This window comes from Pseudorasbora parva, chromosome 1, assembly GCF_024679245.1.
Source record: "Pseudorasbora parva isolate DD20220531a chromosome 1, ASM2467924v1, whole genome shotgun sequence".
Lineage (NCBI taxonomy): Eukaryota > Metazoa > Chordata > Actinopteri > Cypriniformes > Gobionidae > Pseudorasbora > Pseudorasbora parva.
Window position 1 is genome coordinate 53,545,824 of NC_090172.1, and position 12,922 is coordinate 53,558,745.

The 12,922-nt window shown below is 38.5% G+C and overlaps 1 pseudogene; it reads right to left on the minus strand.

Moving 5' to 3' along the window:
- On the minus strand, window positions 1-117 carry LOC137089056 (5S ribosomal RNA; annotated as a pseudogene).
- Window positions 118-12,922: the final 12,805 nt, after the last annotated feature.

Below are 12,922 nucleotides of genomic sequence, written 5' to 3' on the forward strand. Positions count from 1 at the left end.
TACCAGCAGCTACCTGGTTTTCCCAGTTGGTCTCCCATCCAGGTACTGGCCAGGCTCAGCCCTGCTTAGCTTCAGTGGGAAACCAGTCTTGGGCTACAGGGTGATATGGCTGCTGGTTTATATAATCTGATTATATATAGATTAATCCTTATTTAAGGTGCCATCTGTAAAAATTGAGATAAAAATATCCAAAAAATGACCTACACGCTATCAAAAGAATGAGAAGAAATAAGGGCAATGTTTTCATTAAAAAAATGTCAAGTTATAGTGCTGCAGAGATATCAACCTTAATTAGCAGTAGCATTACTAGCCCCAGTGTCATGACAAATCCTGTCCCCCTGAGAAACCGTGTCCGCTGGTAGCGGTTTTAAATGCCTGATCAAAAGTTGTTATACATGGTTCTGGACAATCAATTGTTTAAAAATAACTAAATAATAAACTAATAAACTATGAATTCATTGCCACACTAAGTACACACGCAAAACATTCATTTGAAATATTTAATTGATTGCTATAATGGGAGCAAAAACATGTTCTGAATTATATACTTATATAAGCACTTATAGTTTCAGTTATATACTAATATATAAAACATATGCTTTGTAAGACATTAAAGACTATTTTAACACAATTTAAACAGTAAAAATCAAAACGCGATTGTGTAAAAATTGTAATCAGGCTCTGAACAGATTACCTATTAAAATTTCTTTCAGCCAATAGAATAGCTCTGGGGGTCCTTGCGGACACGATTTCACAGGGGGACAGGATTTTTCATGACACCGGCCCGACAGGTATCGTAATACCAGTCTCGGCCATGGGAGGCGGTATGCGGGCAACATAACCACCAGCCAACGTGGCGTACTTGAACCTGATGTCAATCGTGTGGAAAGTACAGCCCACTACTTAATTTCAGTTCAGGGAAGAGAGTGGACGGAAGGCCGAAGCCCTTGGCCCCTTAAATGTATCTGATATGATAAAAATAGCTGTTTTTACCTGACTGGAAAAAGCGAAGTGCGGGCGCCCGGCGACTGTGTCCCGTCCCGTCATAATAAAAGTCCCGGTACTCGCGAGCCGTTTAGAATAGGCGCCCTCCAGTGGACGAAAAGTTGCATAGTGCACCATTAAAGGGTCATGAAACCCCAAAACACTTTTTTTGATATGTAAACAGATATGTATAGGCTGCACATCATTGAAAACACTTAGGGTACTCATTAATGGTATTCATATGTGAAAATAGTTATTTTTGCATTTTTCAGAGCGATTTCTGTGTTCCGGTTTGAAAAGCTTAGTCGGAGCAACGTCACAAATGCTGACGTCGGCGCGGCCTTTTCGGCCCAAGTATGGGCTGCTGGGCACATGCTGACGTCGACCGCTCCGAGCGATTCTCGATATATATTCATGACATAAAGTTCATTCAGTCCAATCCCTGCGCTGTAGTATGTATGCAATATAATTTAGTTAATATGCATGAGACAGTCACTTCTGTCAGGCTCGTCTTCCATCATTATTGTAGAGATATGGTGGGGAAGTTTTGGAAGCAGCGTGCGGAAAAGTCACGGAGGAAAGCTAGGCGTTGTGCTGATACGAAGTAACGTAAAGGGTGCCGAGCGAGCTGTAACCGGCGCCGTCTGTGGAAGCCTTTGCTACAAAGGCTCGGTAAAGTAAAATTCACCTGAGGAATCGCACGCCGAACCTGCAAGCGTTGACTATCTATGTCAGGAGTGCAAAATAACCAATCTGTAGGCCAATGAACAAAAGCCACGTCCTCTCCGTTTTATTTGTGGTCACAGCTATGCACTAAACCGCATGTGTTCGGGCTCTTAGTGAAACAGTGTGCTGCATATTTGGACAGATATAGATTTAGCTGCCGAGTGATAGACAGCGTGGATCGTCACGGCAACCCAGCGCGCGTCGCTCTGCTTCAGATGCGCGGTCGAGACTAGCCTCAAACCCCTTCGCTTTTACCCCGATCTAGAATTACACATCTCTGTCACATGTTCGTGGGTGGTTCACGTTCTCTTATCACGTCGGCGCGATGTTCATCTTGCCAAACAGCGTGCATATTTGGACAAATATAGTTTTATCACGTTTGCAAAATATTTTGTCATGCAGAATAACATTTATTTTCATTTCTCACTGAATTATGCCGGTTTGAAGAGCTGAATGATTTGCGATTTCTGCTGCACGCCACTCATAGCTCTCTCATTCGCTGTACTCATCCCTCATTTAATCTCACTGTTGTAAACAATGCAAACGTGAACCAAGAACATGTCTCAGAACCGCTGTAACTGTTGGTATCGCTAATCTTAATGCCCCTACTGACACTCCCCTATTTATGCAAACATTCCCTCTTTCCACACAATACCATCCCACCTTTTCACAGTCGACCACTCCCCTTTTAACAAGCTTTTTCAAATCGAAGGTGTGAAAAAACACCGCTGCAGCAGGGGGGTTTCATGACCCTTTAAAGGTACTGAAGTTATTTAGTCGAGAGCAGAGCATATTTAGTGAGCAATTACTTTTGTTCTTTACAATGTCATTATAAATGGTTACTGTCACTTTAAAAGATCTTCCGCTGTCGCACATGATATGGATGTGAGATGCTGAAGTCGCAGTTACAAAACTTACAAAACGCGTGACTGTCCCCCACCCTGCTCCTCTTCAGAAAATTAAATTCGCTGTCCCATTGATCATGCCTTCCGTCTCTATCGTTACGTCCATCATCCGTCTCTGGTTTGTTTTTGTTTTTTTCCGGCGTTGTCACTTGTCATCTGACCTCACACACTACCTCACGACAACGGCCACCTACAGTACTGTAGACTATTGCAGATGGCAGTTATCGCGAGGATAGTTACAGAGCTCAGATTGGAAATGTTTTAGTTTTTTTCCTCCGGTTTTATTATTTTTTAATAACGCACATTAAAATACGGGATATATACAGGAAAATACTAATACCGGAGGACGGCAGGAAAGAAGGGTAAAATACGGGACTTTCCCGGCCAAAACGGGATACTTGACAGACAGAAGCTGGCGAACGGCGGCGGTCTTTCGAATCAGCTTTGACCGCAACTCTGGAAGACTTGGAGTTAAGCTTTTCTCTGAGAAAAGAACAAAGAACGGCACTGAAGTCATTCTTAAAAAGGGAAGATGTGTTCTGAGTTTTGCTGAGCGGATACGGCGAAAGTTTTAATCTATCAATTAGCTCCTCTTCACGTTGCTCTGGTTGGTTGTAGCGCTATCCTTTCGTGTGCAGAGGGAGTTTGAAAGACAACCGTTTATCCCGCCCCTCAGATTGAGCCCTGTCAATGGTGAGTTTCCAGACCAAACATCTTGATGTGGATCTGGCTTGTCAGGCTAGTAGTAGCCTACACAAAACATAATATAGACCTACATATTTGTGCGGTACACATATATTTTTGCTGCAGTGTGTTATAGTGCTGCACATATAGAGCCAGATTTACTAACAGCCTGTGCCAGTGCAAAACCTATTTTGGTGTTAAAAACTACTCCAGACGGTAGTTAATCAGGCCCTTAGACATTTATAGAACATACATGTATGTCTGACGTTGATTTTGATAGTTGTATATTGCATGTGATTGCTCACATGATGAAAGCATCTTTAGAAGTTGTGAAGAGCACGACAAGCAGGACGGTGGCGAGAGCCCTGAGAATTGAGCGAGGCTGGTTGAGAGAATGTTAATGCGCCACACCTGTCTCGAGTCCCGTGGAGGAGTGACGACAGAGAGAGAAGCAGGCCTGGGACATTTGGACAAGTTGCTTTGTTTTAGTTTATGTGGCAGTCATCTATGAGAGACAGCAAGCCATGTGCATTTTTATTGAGCAAATTGTAGACAATTCAATATAGTCACATGCCAGTAGGGTTAGTTCACCCAAAAATAAAAGTTCTGTCATCAACATCAAAGTAGGCTAATACTTTTGTTCATTTTTGAAACAAAAATGAAGATCTTTTTATTAAAATCTGAGAGCTTTCTTTCTCTCCATTGACATCTACGCACACTGTAAACAAATATTTAAAAAATAAGTTACCTGGTTGCCTTAAAATTTAGAGTTCATTGAAATTAAAAATTTGAGTTAATACAATGAACATTTTTGAGAATCGACTACCTTTATCCAAATATAATTAAAACATTTTGTAAGCATACTCTGTTATTGTGCGTTTTATTTCTGATGAAGCAGTGAAACATGCCAAATTGTGCTATTTTCATGATTTATCAAATTTTTATGTAGTTCAGATAGACTACAATAATATTTTCAGTTTCTATTTCACTAGTTCACACTTATATCAAATTAAATAGAGTAAAGATTATGTGTATTTTTTAATTATCTGCACATGCTCCTCCCGAAATTTTGTTAATAAAAACTTCACTTATTAAACAATTTCCTTCATTGTATCAACTCAAATTTTTAATTTCAATAAATTAAACATTTTAAGGCAACCAGGTTATTTACTTTTTAGGTTAAATCAACAAAAAAATTTTTAAAGTGATGCTGACACTTCCAAGTCCTATTCACGATCAACACAACACGCGTGCATCGTGCTCTCAGGAATGCCCCTTGATGTTGTTAACAAATGTTTGTAACCAAGCAGATCTCGGCAACCTTTGACTACCATAGTGGGGGTATATAGTCAATGACTGTCAAGATCTGCAAGGTTTCAAACATTCTTCCAACTATCTTTGTGTTCAGCAGAAGAACTTTATACAGGTTTGGAAGAACATCAAGGCTAGTAAATTTTCATTTTTGGGAGAACTATCCATTTAAAGGGATAGTTAACTTAAAAATGAAAATTATGTCATTGTTTACTCACCATCAAGTTGTTTCAAACCTGTATGAATTTCTTTCTTCAGCTGAACACAAGGGAAGATTTTTTGAAGAATGTCAGCAACCAAACAGTTAACTGGAGCCATTGACTTCCATATAGGGGGAAAAAAAATACTATGGAAGTCAATGGCTCCAGTTAACTGTTTGGTTGCTGACATTCTTCAAAAAATCTTCCCTTGTGTTCAGCTGAAGAAAGAAATTCATACAGGTTTGAAACAACTTAAGGGTGAGTAAAGGATGACAAAATGTTCATTTTAAAGTGAACTATCCCTTTAAGGAGGTTTAATCTCTTGTCAAATCTAAAGTTTCACTTTTAGATGTTAATTGTCGCTATTATAAATTAATATAATTATTTAATGTATGTTATTGCTGAACGAATTTATTCATCTAAGATATCACAGAGTAGGCTATAAGACGAAGACTGAGGACTTGGAGGAGTAATACAGGCTAGTGTCCGAGAAGAGAAGGTGAAAAAGTACGAGGGATCTGTAGTAATAAAGAATTGAGTGCACTGAGTAATAAGAATCAGCACCAGTTCAAGCGCACGATAAGCTCGCGCCTGCGCCATAACTCCACGCGTGCGCGTCTGGTAATGCGGTCACTGGAGGAGAAAATGAAGAAAAGCTCTTCAGTGGCGCTGACATTTCCTTCTGCTTCTAGAAAATCAACCTATTCTTTTCCTATCTATCTATCTATCTATCTATCTATCTATCTATCTATCTATCTATCTATCTATCTATCTATCTATCTATCTATCTATCTATCTATCTATCTATCTATCTATCTATCTATCTATCTATCTATCTATCTATCTATCTATCTATCTATCTGTCTGTCTGTCTGTCTGTCTGTCTGTCTGTCTGGACATTGAAGTCACTTCAAATGTATAATGATTTAATTGCATTAGGCAACAAAATATTTGACAATTATTGTTTTATAATTTAAAAATGATTTGCTTGCATATTTGTGCTGTCTTTATAGATATTATGTTATGTAATGTAATAATTTTTATACTTGATAATGGTGATATCTTGGTAATGGTGATATCTTCTTTATTCATCTTCCTGAAATATTTCAAATCCTAATCCCGAACTATAAAAATAAGCACCACCAGCTGCCAGTATTCCCACTATACAAGTGTTTTTTTAAATCTTAATTTCATTCCACAATTACCAAGTAACAATATCATAAACAGAATGAAAATGCATGCAAAATTTGTCTTATTACACTGACACTGCACATTATTTAGAAACCATGCAGCTATGATGGATACACTAAGATGGCATCCACCTGCTCATGTTTCTGTGAGGATTCTTTACAGTATATGCTATTAGAAATCGTTTGGTATAGGTACTTAATGTTCATAGTGGTACCATGATAAAATTACATCATCATTAAATCATGGTATGAAGTTCAAAACTAGGTGAAATCATCGAACATGCTGACAAAATTCAATACCTATATATCACTACATTTCCAGAGCATTAATAAAGATTTTAGTCCTTGTTCTTCTATTTGTTGTCCATTTTCACATCAGCTGAACCACAAAAGATTAAATTAATTTGATCCAGAAACCGCCAGAGGGCGCACTAACACAGCATCAACAAGACCCAAAGACTCCTCAAAGATTCCTCACTTTACTGCACGCTGCACAAAACTAAAAACACTCGGGTTTGGATGTTTTATGAGAGTTATGCACGTATATTGCATTTCAAATATTTGCTGCATAATCTTTTTTTTCCCCTATAGTATGCTTAATATGCTTACTTTGCTCATAATCATCGGCAATTTTTATTTTTATTAGTTTTTATTTTAACTGTAATATAAATCTATTACGGTGTTTATTACTTATGTAATGCATAATGAAATGCATGAGACTGAAAGCATCTTTACTCCTCTTCACATGCAGCCTAATGAAGTCTCCCAAGCTAAAAAAAAAAAAAAAAAAAAGCTTACAAAGTCAGTCAGCTCACTGCTCCAGGGCAACTTTACACCCACGTTGTGCTTTAGTCACCCTAAGAGTCCTGAGAGATTAATCATCCAACAACACCACCGAAGCAGGACAACAAATTCACACAGGGGATATTCAATCGGACCACATTTTACTCTTCATTAGCCTGTGCTACTCTCTTTTAAGTATGTTTTACATTAGGCCTATATCTACTATATTTAAAATGCAGATTTCAAATTTTTCTTAAAAATAAAGGTTCTTGGGATTATCATCTAAATGACCTGTGGTAAAATAGGTTGAATTCATGACTAAGGAGTACAATGTAAATGATCAAATGTTAAACATTGCATCATTCGAGCCATAACACAGAAAAGTGACTGCATTTCAAATGGTGTATGGAAGATATAATTTTGACAGATACTTGACGCCACCATTGCATATGTGCATTACAGCATTGATTTCAATTCAATTTAGACTAATTAAAAACCAAAATATGTGTTTTGGAGAAATATTCTTAGGGCTGTATACTACAGATGCCTACAAAATCAAAAAGGGCACTTGACATTTCACCTTTCTGTTTAGTTAAGACATTAAGAAGCAGAAGTAGGATTATTTGGGTCAGTATATGGACCTGTTGGAGGCTGAGTTATGCCATCAAGCTAATGCATTGTGACTGCCGCTGGCTTCTGCGAGAGAGCCTTACAGCTGTCCCCCAATCAATAGATGTCAGAGAACTATTAGAGCAGTCATGACAGACACCGTAAACCCCAGCCTCCCACTTGGTTATGACAAATGTGCTCAGGTTCTCAAGACTGGGGTCTGGGGGATTAATCCATTGAAAACTTTATTTATACCCCCCATCTCTCTATCTGCGGACGGAGCCCAGTGCATCTGCTTGGGGTTCAGAGAGTTATTCTCTATTACTGGCCTTTATGCTCTGCGGCCTTTAATTACAACGGTGATTCATGCAAAGACCAGATGGTACAGTGACAGGTCAAGAAGGACTTCATTGCCTGCATTGTCCTGTTGTCCTAGTGAGTTTCAGTATATAAGGTTAGATTAAACAGAGTATGATGGTCAGGTTTGTGAACAAACATTCAACTTATCTTCCCAAACACTTATAGATCTTTGAAAATGAGTGGGAATAATTAGTCTAAAAAAGACCAAATTGTAAAACAATATCTGAAAATGTAACATTCTTTATTAGGTCAAAAGTCTTCAAAATATGTTTTCTATTTCAATATTGATGCAAAGCTGAATTTTCAGCATCATTACTCCAGTCTTCAGTGTCACATGATCCTTCAAAAATCATTCTAATATAGAAGGTAACATTCTATATACATTTATTATTAATGTCAATGTTGAAATCAGTTCTGCTTACATTTTTTTTTTTTTTTGGGAAACTGTGAAAGCCTACTTATTCTACAATTCTATTATGAATAAAAAAGTTTTAAAAAAAAACAAACAAAAAAACAATGCATTTATTTATGTGAAATAGAAATCTATTAGAAAATGTATGTAATGTCAATTTCAACGAAATCTCACAACAATTTGTACGTATTTTACAAGGTGGCCAATTAGTATGACCTCACTCTAACGTTTTCCTTAGATTTGTCTAGAGCCCAGTGATGGGTAGTTTTATGGGTGGGGTTAGGGGTCCTTCCCGATGACATCAGTGAGGTCGTATAAATTAGCCACATCGTAAAATACCTACGAATTAAAGTGAGATCGGTTGGTCAGTTTTGATCACTATATATATATATATATATATATATATATATATATATATATATATATATATATATATATATATATATATATATATATATATATATATATATATATATATCCTAGACACAGAGATGGAGAAAATAACTTTTGAAATTAATGTAACAAAACTGTATTGCTCCCTAAAAGTAACTAATTGCATTACTTAGTTACTTTTAATGGAAAGTAATGCACTGAGTTACTTTTTGTGTTAGTTTTTCTCAACTAGGCTGGTAAAACTAAGAAAAAATCCAAAGTTTTTGGGAAAAGGTTAAGGCCCGTTCCCACCACAGTTTAATTGAATAAGCTTTAAAGGTGCACTATGCAACTTTTCGTCCACTGGAGGGCGCCTATTCTAAACGGCTCGCGAGTACCGGGACTTTTATTATGACGGGACGGGACACAGTCGCCGGGCGCCCGCACGTCCGCTTTTTCCAGTCAGGTAAAAACAGCTATTTTTATCATATCAGATACATTTAGGGGGCCAAGGGCTTCGGCCATCCGTCCACTCTATTCCCTGAACTGAAATGAAGTAGTGGGCTGTACTTTCCACACGATTGACATCAGGTTCAAGTACGCCCACAAGCCGTGCGAGTTATTCGTGTATTGCTGGTTGGCTGGTGGTTATGTTGCCCGCATACCGCCTCCCATGGCCGAGACTGGTATTACAACACCTGTCGGGCCGGGGCTAGTAATGCTACTGCTAATTAAGGTTGATATCTCTGCAGCACTATAACTTGACATTTTTTTAATGACATCATCACCCTTATTTCTTCTCATTCTTTTGATGAGTGTAGGTCATTTTTTGGATATTTTTACCTCAATTTTTACACATGGCACCTTTAAGCTACAGTCCATCTAAAATCACAGAGCGGGGTCAGCGCATATTGAGGCGCACAGTGCACAGAAGTCACCAACTTTCTGCAGAATCTATAGTAACAGACCTCCAAACTTTGTGTGGCCTTCAAACATTTCACTTTACCATGCAGCCACTGGACTCTAGATCAGTGGAGACATCCTCTATGGAGTGACGAATCACACTTCACTGTCTGGAAATTTGATGGACGAGTCTTGAGTTTGGCAGTTTCCCGGAGAACAGTACTTCCCTGACTGCATTATGTCAAGTGTAAAGTTTGGTGGAGGGTGGATTATGGTGTGGTTATTTTTTAGGGGTTGAGCTTGGCCTCTTAGTTCCAGTGAAAGGAACTTTTAATGCTTCAGAATACCAAGACATTTTGAACGATTTAATGCTCCCAAGTTTGGGGATGGCCCCTTCCTGTTTCAACATGACTGCACCAGTGCACAAAGCAATGTCCATAAAGACATGGATGAGTGAGTTTGGTCTGGAGGAACTTGACTGACCTGCACAGAGTCTTGACCTCAACCCGATAGAACACCTTTGGGATGAATTAGAGAGGAGGCTGTGAGCCAGGCCTTCTCGTCCAACATCAGTGCCTGACCTCACAAATGTGCTTCTAAGAAAAATGGTAAAAATTCTGATAAACACACTCCTAAACCTTGTGGAAAGCCTTCCCAGAAGAGTTAAATCTCTTATAGCTGCAATGGGTAGGACAACTCTATAATAAACTCTACGGATTAAGAATGGGATGTCATGTATATTTATACTTTGTGTACTTTGTGTAAAGAAAATGGATGTGATGTTACAAATGTTGATAGACCCATTTAGTGCAATAGAAGCAGTACACCCTTTCAGTGAAATGAGATTCTCAGAATGACACATTTTACAGACCAGATATGGCAGGTCTGGATCTGCCCCGGTCTGAAAATTGAGGCCAAAACAACACCATTACATCATATTTAAAACAGTGGAAAAGCATTTCAGAATGTACATATTCTGCATCATGATTCACTGATGTTTTGCATTTCCATTAAATTGAGAAACATGTACAAAAGAGGCCTATTTTCCCCCCTTTGCATCACTCGTAGGCCTATTTAAAGATGGAATTCGCACCCAGCAATCAGTTCGATTATCTTAAAAATACACACTGCATGAGAGAATGCGTCAGGCAGATGTATGAGTGGGGTCTCTCCCGAGTCTATTTTCCAGATGGTTTGCTGTTGTTATTGCCTGATTTAGTGTGAGTTGTCGAACACGGAAAGGGTTAGCTACACAGGATCCATTTAAACCTATCACTTGGATTTGCGTTGAGTTCCTCACGCTAGGTGCTCCTTAGTTCTGCCCATGCTTTCGCCCCGAGCAAGAGTATGCTGTGTCGCATGCCTTTATGACCCTCTTTGGGCACGTGGCACATTATAAATGTGCAAGCTCTTGTGAGGGCTTTACTCTGCCACGTTTCATTAATAGTTTATTATTGAGAGTCCCTCATGAAGCACTTTACAGCTCGACTTTGCCATTCACGTCTCAGTTTTATGTCACACAAGAATACAGAGCATTAGGTCACAAACAAGCGGCTGGGAGCTGGGAGTGATATTTGTGCTATAAAAACATATGAACACAGCAGTAAACAAACACACAAACACATTTAGCTAGGTACCTCAATGGGAACTTATCACTTCTATTGTTTTACACATTGACACATAAACCTTAAAATAAATCTCTTTGTTGGTGAAAAACTAAACTTTTGTAGACATTTTAGCCACTGTGATTCAAAAACTATGGCTAGTATACTCCATTCACACACACAGACAAACACGTTTTGTACTTGTTTATATTACATTGTGGGAACCAAATGCCCCCACAATGTAATATACACCTGAGATCACCTATATTGTGGGAACCAGCCATCGATCCCCACAAATGTAAATGGATTCAAAAATTTTTTGTTGAAAATGTAAAAATGCTGAATGTTTCCTGTGATGGGCAGGTTTAGGGGAAGGAGCAGTGTAGGGGGATATAATGTACAGTTTGTACAGTGTAAAATCCATTACGCCTATGGAAAGACCCCACAAAAAACCCCTTGATTAGCCACAAACATATCTCGTAGGTCAACACTGCACAGTTAAGTGTTCTTTTGTTTAACTCTAATCTGGCATGGTAACATCGTTTGTTAAGCACCACTCAGCGTAAAAGCAATATCAGCTTTAAATGTGGGCTGGGGGATAAAAATAGATGTAATTTATGAATGACTTGGACGGCCTCATTGTCACAGAAACCAAATTTCCTGTTACTATAGCAAGACGCAATGAGGGAAGTCACACCTGGAAAAGCAGGACTACAGCAAGAACAAGAATTTTAAATTATCCACAATAACAGGCAAACTAATACAATACATGTGTATAATGTTCTCAACTAACTAGAGAAGTTGCACGAAAAAAGTGGACACAGAACGAAAAACTGTCATTAACATACAATGTATTAAACAATAGGCCTATTTATCCTGGATGTAAAAGACAGACAGACAGTTTGTAGGCAGTGGATAGACTGATAGATTTGATAGTCTAGAGATAGATAGACAGAGAGACAGTTGGATAGAGTAATAAATGCTGATATATAGGGATGGATGGATGGATGGACAGCCAGATAGACGGACAGACAGACAGACAGACAGACAGACAGATAGATAGATAGATAGATAGATAGATAGATAGATAGATAGATAGATAGATAGATAGATAGATAGATAGATAGATAGATAGATAGATAGATAGATAGATAGATAGATAGATAGATAGATAGATATTTCGCTGGGTAGGCCTATTATTTAACCTCAGGCCTTAACGCGGGAATTCAGACTCATAATTAATTCGGTGTGTAGTCTATTTTGAACTGAGCAATACGTTTCCACTAAATGTTATTAAATCGTGGGGAGTGACGAGCTTTTATTTGTGCTGTCAGAGCATCTGACAGCCTCGTTAGCTTCCATTTCGCCCTGTCAGCTCACAGTTTGCCACGGACACTGAGTCTCCCCTCTCCATTTACCGCGTTAATGCTGCCAGCATCCGCGCATCGCGATCAATCAGCGACGCAGCGTCTCTGGCAGGTGTCAATCATTTCATCCCGCGACTCTAGCATACATAGTACTTTTCTAAATTAGGATAAAACGTTTTCTGATACACCCGTTTACATATTAGGACACGTGTGCAGCGTGAATTTGAGATGAAATGACTTACTTCACTTAACAGAAGAAAACAACAACAATTGAATCATTTGTTGCAGATGCCATAGTTCCTTTTTTTATATAGGCCTACACATATTTATGCAGGCCTATATAAAATGCGCAATACTTTCTGGGTCGACTGTACAATAAATATGTTTATTAAAAAGAACTATTGCATGTTCATTGTTCATCACTTTAGAGTTTCCATGTTCGAAATATAGTTATGATCTTTGGGCGTTGGCCTATACTGTACAATCGAAGCTTGCACTGAGTCTTTATTCTG